A 14551-nucleotide genomic window follows, 5' to 3' on the forward strand; every position below is an offset into this window, starting at 1 on the left:
CATTTATTGTGAGCCGTACAGCCCAAGGGGTCTATACCTTTCCCAGCCCCTTGGCGTATTGTGGCAGAAAGGTCGTAGACAGCGACCTTTCCCCATTGGGCCTTTGCAGCGGCTGCCCCAAGTTTTACTGCGTCCCTCAGCACGTAGTGCTAGACCTTGGAATGTGCCAGTCTTCAACACTCGGTCAGGGACAACTCTTTGCACTGGAAGACCAACAAGTTTCGGGCAGACCAAAGAGAGTCTTTCACCGAGCTGATGATCCTCCAGCTTACACTAATGTTTGCCACACCTTCAGTTGACTAGGCCCCCAATACTGGAATTCCCCCTCTACAACACTCTGCCTTTCTTTAATTCTGATGAAGAGTCATACAGACTTGAAACGTTAACTCTGTCTTCCTCTCCACAGATGCTGTCAGACCTGCTGAGTTTTTCCAGCAATTTTTGTTTTTGTTTCAGAATTCCAGCATCCGCAGTATTTTGCTTTTAACTCTGCCTTTCTACCTCATTGTCCTCCTTTAAGACACTCCTTAAAGTCAATTTCCTTGATCAAATTTTTGGTCATCTGACCTAATATTGTCTATGCGGCTCAGTGACATGCTTTGTTTTATAATGCTCCTGTGAAGTGCCTTTTGATGCTTTCTTATGTTGAAGGCACTATAAGTTGTTGTTGTATCTGAGACAGGTCTTTTGCATATGCAAATAAGGCACTGACTGCATTCAGTGAAAACCAAGTCTCTCTACAGGTAGGTCCTTAAAGGGACGAACGCTGTCACTACAAAAAAGGTAAATTTGTTAAAAATACTTATCTGAATGGGGAGCCAGAAGGAGCAGGAATGTTCAATTGCCAACTCATTTAGTCCTCTTTAAAGACTTACTGGAGGGCCACTGCCAGTGATGCAGCAGCCTGATCTTTTAGGCCTCTTTTGCATCGAGCTGGCTGGAGACACTTATAAAATGTCTGGCTAGTTCAATAATAATAGAGGCCCAGGGCTCCACTTTAGGTGCATTTCTTGTTAGAACTCAGATAGCCAGGCACTAGGCCTATCTTACACTTACCAGCTTTTATTTACAGAGGCATACATTACATATCATGTACTTCCAATCAAACAACTACAGTTTCAACTGGTTTCCTGTACATTAGCACAGGTAAGTCCCAAAATAATGCCTACCACTTGAATACAATTAAACATCTAACTCTCAGCATCTACTCTGACATACAATCTGGGTTATCCTGAGGATTGTTCCCTCAGAAATTATGCCTATGGTGTTTTATTTTCACATGCTCAGCCTGGGCCTGAAGGAGGGAGGAAAGCAACAGATGGAGCGTTGTTGTGAGGTGTGGGTATGGAATACTCTGATGTGAAAAAAAAACTAAGAGAGAAACACAATGATCACGTGCTCAATTTGTTTCCATTTTCCCACAGTTTTCAAATAGAGGAATTAACACTATATTGTATTCCATTGATAAAACAATACATCAACAAACTTATTGGATTGGGAAGTGTGAGGAACTGATAATGCATTCCAGAAGTAAAACATTTAGGGCAAGGAGTAATTCTTGGATTTTTTTTCTGACCACAGGAACCCCAGACTACCAGTTAAGAACATAAGAACAAAGATAAAAGAGTAGGAGTAGCCCTTACAGCCCATTGAGTCTGCTCTGCTATTCAATAATATCATGGTACATCTGATGGTGGTCTCAAGTCCACTTTCCTGCCTGTTCCCCATAACCCTAGACTTCCCTATAGTTCAAAAATCTATCAGCCTCAGCCTTGAATATATTCAATGACTCAGCTTCCAGGTCCCTAAAGCATTCCAAAGATTGATGAACCTCAGAAGAAATTCCTTCTCATCTTCATCATAAATAAGAGACCCCCTTATTCTAAAACTATACCCCCTCGTTCTAGATTCCCCCACGAAGGGGAAAACATCCTCTCAGCATCTACTCTGACAAGCCCCTTCAGAATCTGTAAGTTTCAATAAGATCTCATTCTTTTCAACTCCAATGGGCATAGGCCTAGCCTCTACTACTTTGCCTCATGAGATAGCCTCTTCATGCTAGGAATCAACCTAGTGAACCTTCTGTGAATGTCCCCCAGTGCAAGTATATCCCCCCTTAAATAAGGACACCAAAACTGTAAACAGTACTCCAGGTGTGGTCTCACCAACACCCTTGTTACAATCTGGTTAGGGACCAGTAACTTTTTGTTTAAAGTAGACTAAATTTGAAATCAAGCTACAAGATTCCATGGTTTTGAACAAACAAGGGAAACTTTATGGCCAGTATCTTTGGCTCGGCAAGCGGGGGCGGTGCCAAGGCGAGGTGTAAAATGACGCGTGGTGACGTCGGGTGCGTGTCCTGGCGTCACTGTGCATCATTTAGATTTTCAGTTTGGTGGCTGTGCAGCCGAGTCGGCTGCGTGCCCGCCGAACTGTCAAAGGCCTATTAAGGCCATTTAAAAAGCCACTAAAGCAATTAGCTGAGCTGCCCATCCAACCTTAAGGCCTAGGCGGCCTTTGCATTTTTCATGGAACCTCATCCACAGGCGGGATGAGGTTTCATGAATGTTTTTAAAGTGTTTGAAAAATTTTTAATAAAATTAATGGACATGTCCCAGCTCACGAGGGGACATGTCCTTAAATTTTTTTTTATACCTTTCTTCAATGTTTTATAAGTGAAAGTAATCTCCCTGAGGCACCTCTGTACCTCAGGAAGATTTCTGTGCTCTTTCGCACGCCTTAATTGGCCCACCCATGTAAAATGGCAGTGCCCAGCCGATCGGGTGCACCAATCAGCTGCACTCCCCTATGATACGAAGTCAGAAAAGTAAAATAGTCTACAATATCTACCTTATATTCTAACATTCAGAATTAACATGAGATAAATATGAATTAACAGGCAAATTGTGGTCAAACACACACACTGCACAGTAAATGGCAGATATGACCAAGACAGATCCCACGGATTTCTCAGCCACTCATCCAGACATCAGTGATCATCCAGAGGCACACAACCTCGTTAAAACACTGTCTCTCTCATGAGGGATTTCAACACTCCACTTTTGAAAATCTAGCCTCTGAATTCCCTCAAAAGCTGCTCTGACTCAGACTGCCTCAATAACTGCTCACCTCCTGATGGTTCAATCTCTTCTCCTGAGACTGCATTCAACAGGATTTATAAAGCTACACTCACACTTCTAATTACTAGCACACTTCCAACACTTTCATAGGCTGCTAGCTTCACGAAGCTGGCACTCTAGGTCTCTCTGAAATCCAATTTCCCAGCTGCATCGAGCTGTAAATGGCTCCCAGGGCTTCTTCTGAGCCCAACTGCCTGGAGCCTGCTAACAGCAGAACCTTTTTGCTTTACAGCCCCTTCCCTTGCTGAAGGACACTCACTCTCCCAGAAAACACATAGATAAAACCACAGTATCTTCTTAGGCTGCACCCATCTCCATGCTATCATAGTTTTTTCAAGGTTTACTGAATGCTTTTAAACTAATTTAACTCTAACTCCCAAAACAAAACATCTCTCTGGATTGCACTTTGTCTCCAGCTCTCAAGCCAAGTAAGTCCACCTGTTGTTTTAGGATCTTACCTTTCTAGCTGTTAATCCCTTAAATCAATAAGGCATCAATATTTTAAGTGTAATAGACTCCAAGGCCGGAATTTTCCGGCCCGTTGCAATGGGAGCAGGGCCAGAAAATGCAACAAGCTGTTCAAAGCTCCATTGACTTCGGTGGGGCCGTAAAATCCCACCGGTGGGAGGGGCTATAAAATTCCACCCCAAGCTTTTTTAGTTGCATTCATCCCATTTTCTATAGTTAAACTTAAATTTTCCCATAACTAAAAATTCTCTAAAATATTAACATGGGCCATGAGCTAGATACTTGTCACACACTGTACAATTTAACAAGACTTCCCCATTTTTATACTCCACCCCCCTTTCAATAAAGGCCAACATTCCATTTCCCTTCCTAATTATTTACTCCACCTGGATGCTAACTTTTTATGTTGCATGTACATGGACACCAAGATCCTGCTTCACCACAGCATTCTGTCATCTGTTCCCATTTAAATAATCGGCCGTAACTTCTGAGCTCCCCAGTGACAGATTTGGGGGGTGCCCCAAAGATGCGCTGTGGAACCCCTCTTGGAACTTCAAAGGTGAGGGTTTGCACAACAATTTCCCAGAAGTGCATACTTCCTCTGGGCAATTGCCCTGCTCTGGGAACCATCTGAAAATGCAATTTAAATCACAAACTTCAGATGGTTCCGGCTGTTTACACAAATAGTTACTCAGAGAAAGTTAGAAGAATTAAAACCTCTTCTAACTTCTGGGTAACTATTGTAAAGACACAGACCGCACTCCCCCCTGCCCCACAGGACGGGATCCCCCCCACATCCCCCAGGGGTCTTGCCCCCACCCCCCGATTACTCCACCCCTCCCCCAACTCCCCATGGGATTCCCCCCAACTAATCTACCCCCTCCCCCAATTCCCCATGGGATTCCCCTGACCCGAGCCGATCCCGTCACGGATGGCCTGACACCCTCCCCGGACCAGAAACCCCCCCACACCCGACCTGACCCCATCCCCCCAGCCAGACCTCTGCCTTTTTAAGTTGATGCAGTGTAAAGCAGGGTCTTCTAGGGCCAGAGGTGCTTGGTGTCATCCTGCAGGGCTATCCGCAGTCTCAGAATTTTTACATTCCAGGAGGAGGCCATTCAGCCCATCATGTCTGCACTGGCTCTCGAATGAGAGATTCACTTAGTTCCATTCTCCTGCCTTCTCCCAGTACCCTGCACATTCTTCACTTTCAGATCAGTCTAATTCCGTTTTGAATGCTTCGATTGAACCTGCCTCCACCACGCTCTCAAGCAGTGCATTCCAGAGAAAGCACTTGTGTGAAAAAGCTTTTGCTTCTTTTGCCAATTATTTTAAATTTGTACTCTCTTGTCCTCAATCCTTCCACAATTGGGAACAGTTTCTCCCTATCTACTCTGCCCAGACTCATGATTTTGAATGCCTCTATCAAATCACCTCTCAGCCTTCTTTTCCCCAAGGAAAACAGTCCCAACTTCTCCAATCTATTTTCATAACTGAAATTAATCATCCTTAGACCATTCTCATGAATCTTTTCTGTACTCAATCCAATGCCTTCAGATCCTTCCTAAAGTGCAGCATCCAGAACTGGACGCAATACTCCACCTAATGCTGAACTAGTGACTTATACAAGCTCAACATAACTTCCTTGCTCTTGTACTCCATGCCCCTATTAATAAAGCTTAGGATACTGTATGCTTTATTAGCTGCTCTCCCAACCTGTCCTGCCATCTTCAATGACTTATGCACATTTCCAGCCCACTCTGCGCCTGCACCCCCTTGAAAATTATACCCTTTATTTTATATCTCCATGCTCTTCCTACCAAAATGAACCACTTAACAATTCTCCGCATAGAACATCATCTTCCAGCCGTCCACCTATCCCACCAATTTGCTATGTCAATTTGAAGTTCTACACTATCCTTCTCACAGTTCACAATGTTTCCAAGTTTCATATCATGCGAAACTTTGAAATTGTGCCCTGTACAATCAAGGTCTAGGTCATTAATATATTACCAGAAAAAAAAGGGTGCCAACACTGACCCCTGGGGAACTCCACTACACACCCTCCTCCAGCCCAAAAACATCCTTTAACCACTACTTTCCATTTCTGTTACTCAGCCAATTTCATATTCATGTTGCTACTATTTCTTTTATTCCATGAGTTATAACTTTGCTCACGAGTCTGTCTCCTACACTGAAAGGCAGCAACTTTCCACCAGCCGTGCCATTGTCACTCTGGTGGCAAATATGGTGGCAAGAAAGGTACTCCAACAGCAGCGTCCTCCTGCAAAGCCTCAAGGCGGTGAGGGGAGAGCGACTGCCCTTGACATCAAGACAGTGTTTTACCGAGTGTGGCATCAAGGAGCCCTAGCAAAACGAGTCAATGGGAATAGCGGGCAAAACTTTCAACTGGTTGGAGTCATAACTGGCACAAAGGAAGATGGTTGTGGTTGTCGGAGGTCAATCATCTCAGTTCCAGGACATCACTGCAGGAGTTCCTCAGGCCCAACCATCTTCAGCTGCTTTATCAATGATCTTCCTTCCATCATAGATCCAAGGTCAGAATTGGGGATATTCACTGATGATTGCACAATGTTCAGCACCATCACAACTCCTCAGATACTGAAGCAGCCCTTACCCAAATGCAGCAAGACCTGGAAAATATCCAGGCTTGGGCCGACAAGTGGCAAGTAATATTTGCGCCACACAAGTGCCAGGCAATAACCATCTCCAACAAGAGAGAATTTAACCATTGCCCCTTGACAGTCAATGGCATTACCATCATTGAATCCCCCACTATCAACATCCTGCAGGTTACCATTGATCAGAAACTGAAATGGACTAGCCACTTCAATATTCTGGCTACAAGAGCAGGTCAGAGGCTAGGAATCCTGCAGCGATTAACTCACCTTCTGACTCCTCAAAGCCTGTCCACCATTTACAAGGCACAAGTCAGGAGTTTGATGGAATAATCTCCACTTGCCTGGATGAGTGCAGCTCCAACAACACTCATGAAGCTTCACATCATCCATGACAAAGCAACCTGCTTGATTGGCATCCCATCCACAAACATTCACTCCCTCCACCACCTATGCACAGTAGCAACATTGTGTACCATCTACAAGATGCACTGTGGGAACTCATCAAGGCTCCTGAGACAGCACCTTCCAAACCCATGACCACTACCATCTAGAAGGATAAGGGCAGCAGACAGATGAGAACACCACCACCTGTAAGTTCCCCTCCAACTCACTCACCATCCTAACTTGGAAATATATCGCCGTTCCTTCAGTGTCGCTGGGTCAAAATCCTGGAACTCCTTCCCTAACAGCATTCTGGGTGTACCTACACAACATGGACTGCAGCAGTTCAAGAAGGCAGCTCACCAGCACCTCCTCAAGGGAAATTAGGGATGAGCAATAAATGCTGGCCTAGCCAGAGACACTGCATCCCATAAATTAATTTTAAAAATTTAGAAACAGCTGTGCTGGGAGGGACATGTTGTTCGTATGCCTGACTCCAGACTCATGAAGCAACTGCTCTACTTGGAACTCAGTCTCAGCAGAAGATTCCCAAGAGAGCAGCAGAAAAACTTTTCAGAGATGCTTTAAGGACCTCCCTAGAGGTAAAACATACCTGCTGACTCATGGATGATCCTGGCTTGTGACCGACCAAAATGATGCTCATTCAAGAAGGCACTGAACACATCGAGAGATTTCATCGAGAACTGGTAGCGGCGAAGTCGAGGAATCAGAGGAAGCGCACAAACTTCCAAACAACTCAACTCCGCAACCCTTCAAGCAGCACATGCCCCACATGTGGCAGAGTCTGCAGATCGCACATTGGACTCAGCAGCCATCTCAGATCCCATCAAACTGAGTGGAAGTTATCCTCAATACTGAGGGACAGCCTAAGAAGAGAAGACTGTGAGAACAGTAGGATAGGCACTAAGGGAATGATCAAGGGTGATTAGTTGATGCTTGTTTCCAACATGGCATGGTTTGATTTATAAATGCGGTGTTGAATGTTTATTTTGCTGATCCTCACAGCATCCACTTGGCCAATGCGAAAATAAAAGCCAACAGAGGGAAAGTAAGGTGCGAGAATGTTAGCGAATGGGAAATTTGGGTTGCATTTACCGATAATTTAGTTGAATGAGTAGAACACAGACAGCCCAACCAGACAAGGATTGCATTGGTTGCCTCCTCCCTTCCTCTTTCTTCCTCCCCTCAGCAGGTCGCCATATGTTTGGTGGCAAGAACTGTGACTTTATGATGGTAAAGTTGCACAGCATGCAGCATACCACAATGAATCCTGAAAATGTGCTCTACCAGTGCTACAGGGTTCCTCTAGAGTGGTCCAGGCAAGAGTATCATTTTATCACCCTGATGGTCTGTGTTCAAGGTAACAACTCACCATCACCTTTCAGAGACAAATTAAGGATGGTCAGAGTAAATATTGGCCTTGCCAGCAATGTCAGCATCCCATGAAGGAATAAAGAAAATTCTTATGGCACCAAGACTTCTGCTGCACACAACCTGCAGCTGAGTTATAAGCCACGTCATCAAAAGATAGCCCTTGTCATGATGACTAAAACGCAGATGCCATACCAGGCCACTGAAGTAAGAAGGCATCATGACTGCTGCCAGAATACTGAACACTAATCTGTACGCTACGCTGCATATGGCCACAAACCAGTTGGATAATGAGGAAGTGGAATCCCTTTAAGTTGCGGTACATTTCAGAGTTGACATGTGGTGCCTGCAAAGCGATAGACGTGTGGTTGGTGGTACTTTGTGTGGATTTCGGGTTTCCCCACGGTGCAAAGTTGCACCTGCACCTTCTCTCTGGCAAGACAGAATGAAATATGTTCACCTTTCTTGGACCTCCACAGCGGATGGAAAACTGGGAAATGTTACAAATTTTGCTGCAGCCCAGGAGCTTGAGGAAATGGCATTGAAGGTAAACCATCCTTTCTTGTCCTTCTTGACTTATCACAATAACTGTCAATGCCATCCTTGTCCTGCTCTGAGGTTGCAGTAGTGGCTGCAACAGGTGGCAGAATTGACACAAGAACACAAGAAATAGGAGCAAGAGTAGACCATATGGCCAGTTGAGCCTGCTCCACCATTCAAAGAACACAAACAAAGAAAAGTACAGCACAGGAACAGGCCCTTCAGCCCTCCAAGCCTGCGCTGATCATATTGCCCGTCAACTAAAACATTTTGCACTTCCGGGGTCCGTATCCCTCTATTCCCATCCTATTCATGTATTTGTCAAGCTGCCTCTTAAACACCACTATCGTACCTGCTTCCATCACCTCCTCTGGCAGCGAGTTCCAGATACTCACTACCCTCTGCGTAAAAAATTTGCCCCGCACATATCCTCTAAAGTTTTCTTCTCTCACCTTAAATCTATGTCCCCTAGTAATTGACTCTTCCACCCTGGGAAAAAGCTTCTGACTATCTACTCTGTCCATGCCACTCATAATTTTGTAAACTTCTATCAAGTCGCTCCTCAATCTCCATCACTCTAGTGAGAACAATCCGAGTTTCTTCAACCTCTCCTCATAGCTAATAACCTCCAGACCAGGCAGCATCCTGGTAAACCTCCTCTGCACCCTCTCCAACGCCTCCATATCCTTCTGGTAATGTGGCGACCAGAATTGCACGCAATATTCCAAGTGTGGCCTAACCAAGGTTCTATGCAGCTGCAGCATGACTTCCCAGCTTTTATACTCAACACCCCTGCCAATGAAGGCAAGCATGCCATATGCCTTCCTGACTACCTTATCCAACTGCGCTGCCACTTTCAGTGACCTGTGGACCTGTACACCCAGATCCCTCTGCCCGTCCATGCACTTAAGGGTTCTGCCATTTACTGTATAATTCCTGCCTGTATTAGACCTTCCAAAATGCATTACCTCACATTTGTCTGGATTAAACTCCATCTGCCATTTCTCCGCCCAAGTCTCCAACCGATCTATATCCCGTTGTATCCTTTGACAATCCTCTTCACTATCTGCAACTCCTCCAATCTTAGTGTCGCCTGCAAACTTACTAATTAGCCCAGTTACATTTTCCTCCAAACCATTTATGTATATGACAAACAGCAAAGGTCCCAGCACTGATCCCTGCGGAACTCCACTAGTCACAGCTCTCCATTCAGAAAAGCATCCTTCCACTGCTACCCTCTGTCTTCTATGACCAAGCCAATTCTGTATCCATCTTGCCAGCTCACCTCTGATCCCGTGCGACTTCACCTTCTGTACCAGTCTGCCATGAGGGACCTTGTCAAAAGCCTTACTGAAATCCATGTATATAACATCCACTGCCCTTCCATTGTCGATCATCTTTGACACTTCCTCGAAAAACTCGATCAAGTTAGTGAGACATGACCTCCCCTTCACAAAACCACGCTGCCTCTCACTAATACGCCCATTTTCTTCCAAATGGTAGTAAATCCTGTCACGAAGAATCTTCTCCAATAATTTACCCTACCACTGACGTAAGGCTCACCGGCCTGTAATTTCCTGGATTATCCCTGCTACCCTTCTTAAACATTGGAAACACATTGGCCATTCTCCAGTCCTCTGGGGCCTCACCCGTAGCCAGTGAGGATACAAAGATTTCTGTCAAGGCCCCAGCAATCTCCTCCCTTGCCTCCTTAGGTACTCTGGGGTAGATCTCATCTGGCCCTGGGGACTTATCCACCTTAATATTCTTCAAGACGCCTAACACCTCCTCTTTTTTGATCTCAACATGATCCAGGCTATCTACATACTCTTCCCTAGACAAATCGACCGCTAAGTCCTTCTCTTTGGTGAATACTGATGAGAAGTATTCATTTAGTATTCAATGTGATCATCACTGATCCTGGGCTCCACCTCCACTTTCCTGCTCTCTCCCCACATCCCTCGATTCCCTGAGAGCCAAAAGTCAGTACATCCTAGCCTTAAATGTATTCAAAGATGGAGCATCCACAACTGTCTGTGATAGCGAATTAAGATTCACAACTCTGAGTTCAATAATTTCTCATCTAAATGACTGGCCCCTTATCCTGAGACTATGTCCCAGTATTTTAGATTCCCCGACCAGTGGAAACAATCTCTCACCATCTACCCTATCAAGCCCCTTCAGAATCTTGTATGTTTCAATGAGATCACATCTTATTCTTCTAAACTCCAAGGAATATAAGCCCAATTTACTCAGCCTTTCATCATAGGAAAAGCCCTTCCTCCTGGGGACCAGTTTAGTGAACCATTGCTGTGCCGCCTCCAATGCAAGTATATCCTTCCTTCAATACAGAGGTCAAAAGTGCACACAATAATTCAGATGTGGTGCCACCAAAGCCCTGTACAATTGTAGCAAATCCTGTACTCCAATCCCCTTGCAATAAAGGCTAACATGCCATTTGCCTTCCTAATTGCTTGCTGCACCTGCATGATAACTTTCTGCTTTCCTTGCACAAGCACACCCATGTTTCTTTGAGCATCAACTTTAAAAAGTTTCACACTTTAAAAAAAAATCTTTCTTATGACCAAAGTGAATAACTTCACACTTCTCCACATTATACTCCATCTGCCAATCACTTAACCCATCTATACTTCTTTACAGCCTCTGTGTCCTCCTCAAAGCTTACATTTCCACCTAGTTTTGTATTGTCAGCAAACTTAGATACAGTACTCTCTGTCTCTTCATCAAAGTCATTAATATAGATTGTAAATAGCTGAGGCTCCAGCACTGATCTTTGCAGGACGTGGCTTCCTGTCTGTTAACCAACCCTCTATCCATGCTAATATATTGCCTCAGTTCCATGATCTCTTATCTTGCCTGTTAACCTTTTGTATGGCACCTTATCAAATGCCCGTTGGAAATCCAGGTACAGTAAATCTACTGGTTCCCCTTTATCTATCCTACTAGTTACACCCTCAAAAGAAATAAATTTGTCAAACAGGATTTTCCTTTTGTAAAACCATGTTGATTTTTATAATATTACTATATTTTTCTATGTACACTGTTAAGACACCCTTAGTAGATTCCAGCATTTTCCCAACTAAAGTCAGTCTAATTGAAATGCTGACATCTAACACACTGCTCCCTGCTTGGGTTCAGTAGAATTTGTTCACTGAACACTCTGGGAAGATAAGGCCTCCTGCTGAAAACCCTTCTCCCTCTACTCCTTCAGCCTCTTCTAAGACTTTGCCTTGCTTTGTCACCTCTGCTCATTCTCCCTGTCATTGTGTAGGCCAAGAGGAATGGTGACTACTGAACTCATGTTTGGGAGCAAGTGGTTTGTGCCAAATTCTTGAATTTAGAGCAAAGTCCTTCAGCACATGCCATACCACTCCCTGTAGACTTTAGTGACATTAAAGTGGAAACCACCAAATTCTTCTACAATGGCAGCAACAGTCAGTGAGGCCAGAATTTTGACCTTGATGGGCAGGTGGGCCCCACCGGCTCAGTGGCGGGCAGGCAGCCAAACTCCGCCGGCGAAACGGGACCGGCCGCCATCTTGAGTGGGTGGGTCAATTAAGGCCCATCCAGCGGGCTGCCCAACGGAAAGTGCCATGCGCTTCCTGTGCAGGGGCTGGAGGGATTTCCCATCTGTCAAAGTGCGCTCTTTCACGCATACATGCAAAAGAGAGCACTGCTCCCTGGGACTAAGTGCTGTCTCAGGAAGAGCGCTGAATGTTTAAAAAACTTTAGAAATAGAGAAAGAAAAACATTATTAACATGTCCCCTTCATGTGACACTGTCACATGGGATGGGACATGTTAATAAATATGAAACTTTAATAAACTTTTTAAAAACTGAGATGAATCCTCATCCTGCCAGTGGATGAGGTTTTATCTTTTTTCAGGAGCCCGCTGCGGCTCCTGGCCTGCCCACCAGCCTTAAGGTTGGATGGACAGGTCTTTCAATGAGCTTAATGATCCTGTCAATGGCCTCAATTGTCCGCCCGCCTTCCTAAAAATTTAAATGGACCAGGATGACGTCGGAGGTTCCTCCTGACATCATCCAGCATCATTTTCCTGTCGGCGAGCAGGCCCCATCCCCAAATTGCCGACAGAAAAATTCTGGCCCAAGATTCAAATCTGTACTAATCTGTAAGTAGTTAATTATCCCTTTGAAAAGTATTGGTTGGGGGTCCTTCCTGCTGCTAGACATGTGTTCAGCCAGCATGTTTAAGAGATGGCATTGAAGGTAAACCATCCTTTCTCATCCTTCTTGACCGATCAGCAGCCTTTGATACATTTGATCACATCATTCTCCTCCAACACCTGTTCACTGGCGTCTAGCAGGGTGGGATCGCATTCACCTTAATTCCATTCTTATCTATCTAATTGTAGGCAGAGTGTCACTTGAAATGGTTTCTCTTCCCACTCCTGCAGCATTACCTCAGGTGTTCTTGGCACCCTCCTATTTTTCATCTACATACTGCCTCTCAGGGACACCGCCCAAAATCAGTGTTTGTTTTTCACATATACGCTGACAACACCCAGCCCTCCCTTACCAATATCTATTTTTGCTGTTCCGCAGATTCTAAATTATCAGAATGCTTATCTGATATTCAGCAGAAATTTCCTCCAACTAAATATGGGGAAGGTTGAAGCCATTATCCCAATCCAAATTCTGTTCTCGAGCTACTGAGTCCAGCCCTCCTCCTGTCTACCGTCTGAGACAAAACTAGACTGTTCGCAATCTTGGTGTAAAAATTGGACTCCAAGATGAGCTTCTGATCACATATCCACTCAGTTACTAAGACCGCCTATTTCCACTTCCTTAATATCCCAGCCTTGCCCTTGCCTCAGCTCATCTGCTGCTGAAATGCTCATTCATGGTGTTGGTGCTTCTAGATGTCACTATTCCAATACACTGCTGGCTGGCCTCCCACATTCTGCTCTCCATAAACTTGAGGTCATCCAAAACTCTGCTACTGTATCCTTACTTGCACCGATTTACACTTACTATCCATAAGCTTACTGATTTTCATTGGCTCTCAATGAAGCAATGCCTCAATTTAAAGTTCTCATATTTGTTTTCGAATCCCTTCATGGTGTCGTCCTTCCATATCTTTGTAATCTCCCTCAGTCCCATAGCCCTCAGAGATATTTGCACACATCTAATTCTGACCTGAGCACCCCTGATTTTAATTGTTCCCCCACTGGTGGGCATGCTGTCCAGGTCCTAAGCTCTGGGTTTCCTCCCTAAGCTTCTCTACATATCTTAACCCCTTTAAGATGCTCCTTAAAATCTACTGCTTTGACCAAGTTTTTGGCCAATTGCACTTCCTTTGTGTCTCATTGTCTAATTTTGCTTTATAGTTCCTGTGAAGCTCATTGGGATATTTTATGTTAAAGGCGCTATACAAGTTGTTGTTGTCATCTGGAATGTTGAACTCCAAAAAGGCAGCACTGGTGTCATATCATTGTTACATGCTACTTGATGTCATGATCTACCTATTCTTCATTCTGAAGGTGCACGCTCCCTAGGCACGCACTAATGCCCTCACTGAAGTGGTGCCCGGCTCGATCCAGAAGTGTGCGTGTGCGCGACAGAAATTATTTTGACCAAAAATAGTACTTGTAGATCCAAAAAGCTGAATTTGCAGCCATAATGTTTTGTAAATGTTTGCAATGCTACATGTTGTAAGATGGAAGCATTCCCAATTTTAGCCACCTGTCCCTAATTTATTTTTTTAATTAATTTTGTTCCCAAAGCATCATCTTTGAGGACTTCAAGAGAATTATTTGAATATTAGTCAGCTTACACCATTAACAGATGAGCTACTTCTTTGCAGTCAATAAAACAGTTATGTACTTACCATCATAAGCTCAAAAGTGGGGATGTTTGCTGATGATTGCACAATGTTCAGCACCATTTGCATGTGCAAATGCAGCAAGAACTGGACAATATCCAGGCTTGGGCTGACAAGTAGCA

At 44.5% G+C, this 14551-nt stretch overlaps 1 protein-coding gene across 1 annotated transcript in view; it reads right to left on the reverse strand.

Moving 5' to 3' along the window:
• Positions 1–14551, reverse strand: part of LOC144683102 (testis-specific gene 10 protein-like) — a 92696-nt gene that overhangs the window by 15807 nt on the left and 62338 nt on the right. The gene's annotated exons all lie outside the window — the stretch shown is intronic.

The sequence above is a fragment of the Cetorhinus maximus genome, chromosome 7 (assembly GCF_964194155.1).
Source record: "Cetorhinus maximus chromosome 7, sCetMax3.hap1.1, whole genome shotgun sequence".
Taxonomy (NCBI): Eukaryota; Metazoa; Chordata; class Chondrichthyes; order Lamniformes; family Cetorhinidae; genus Cetorhinus; species Cetorhinus maximus.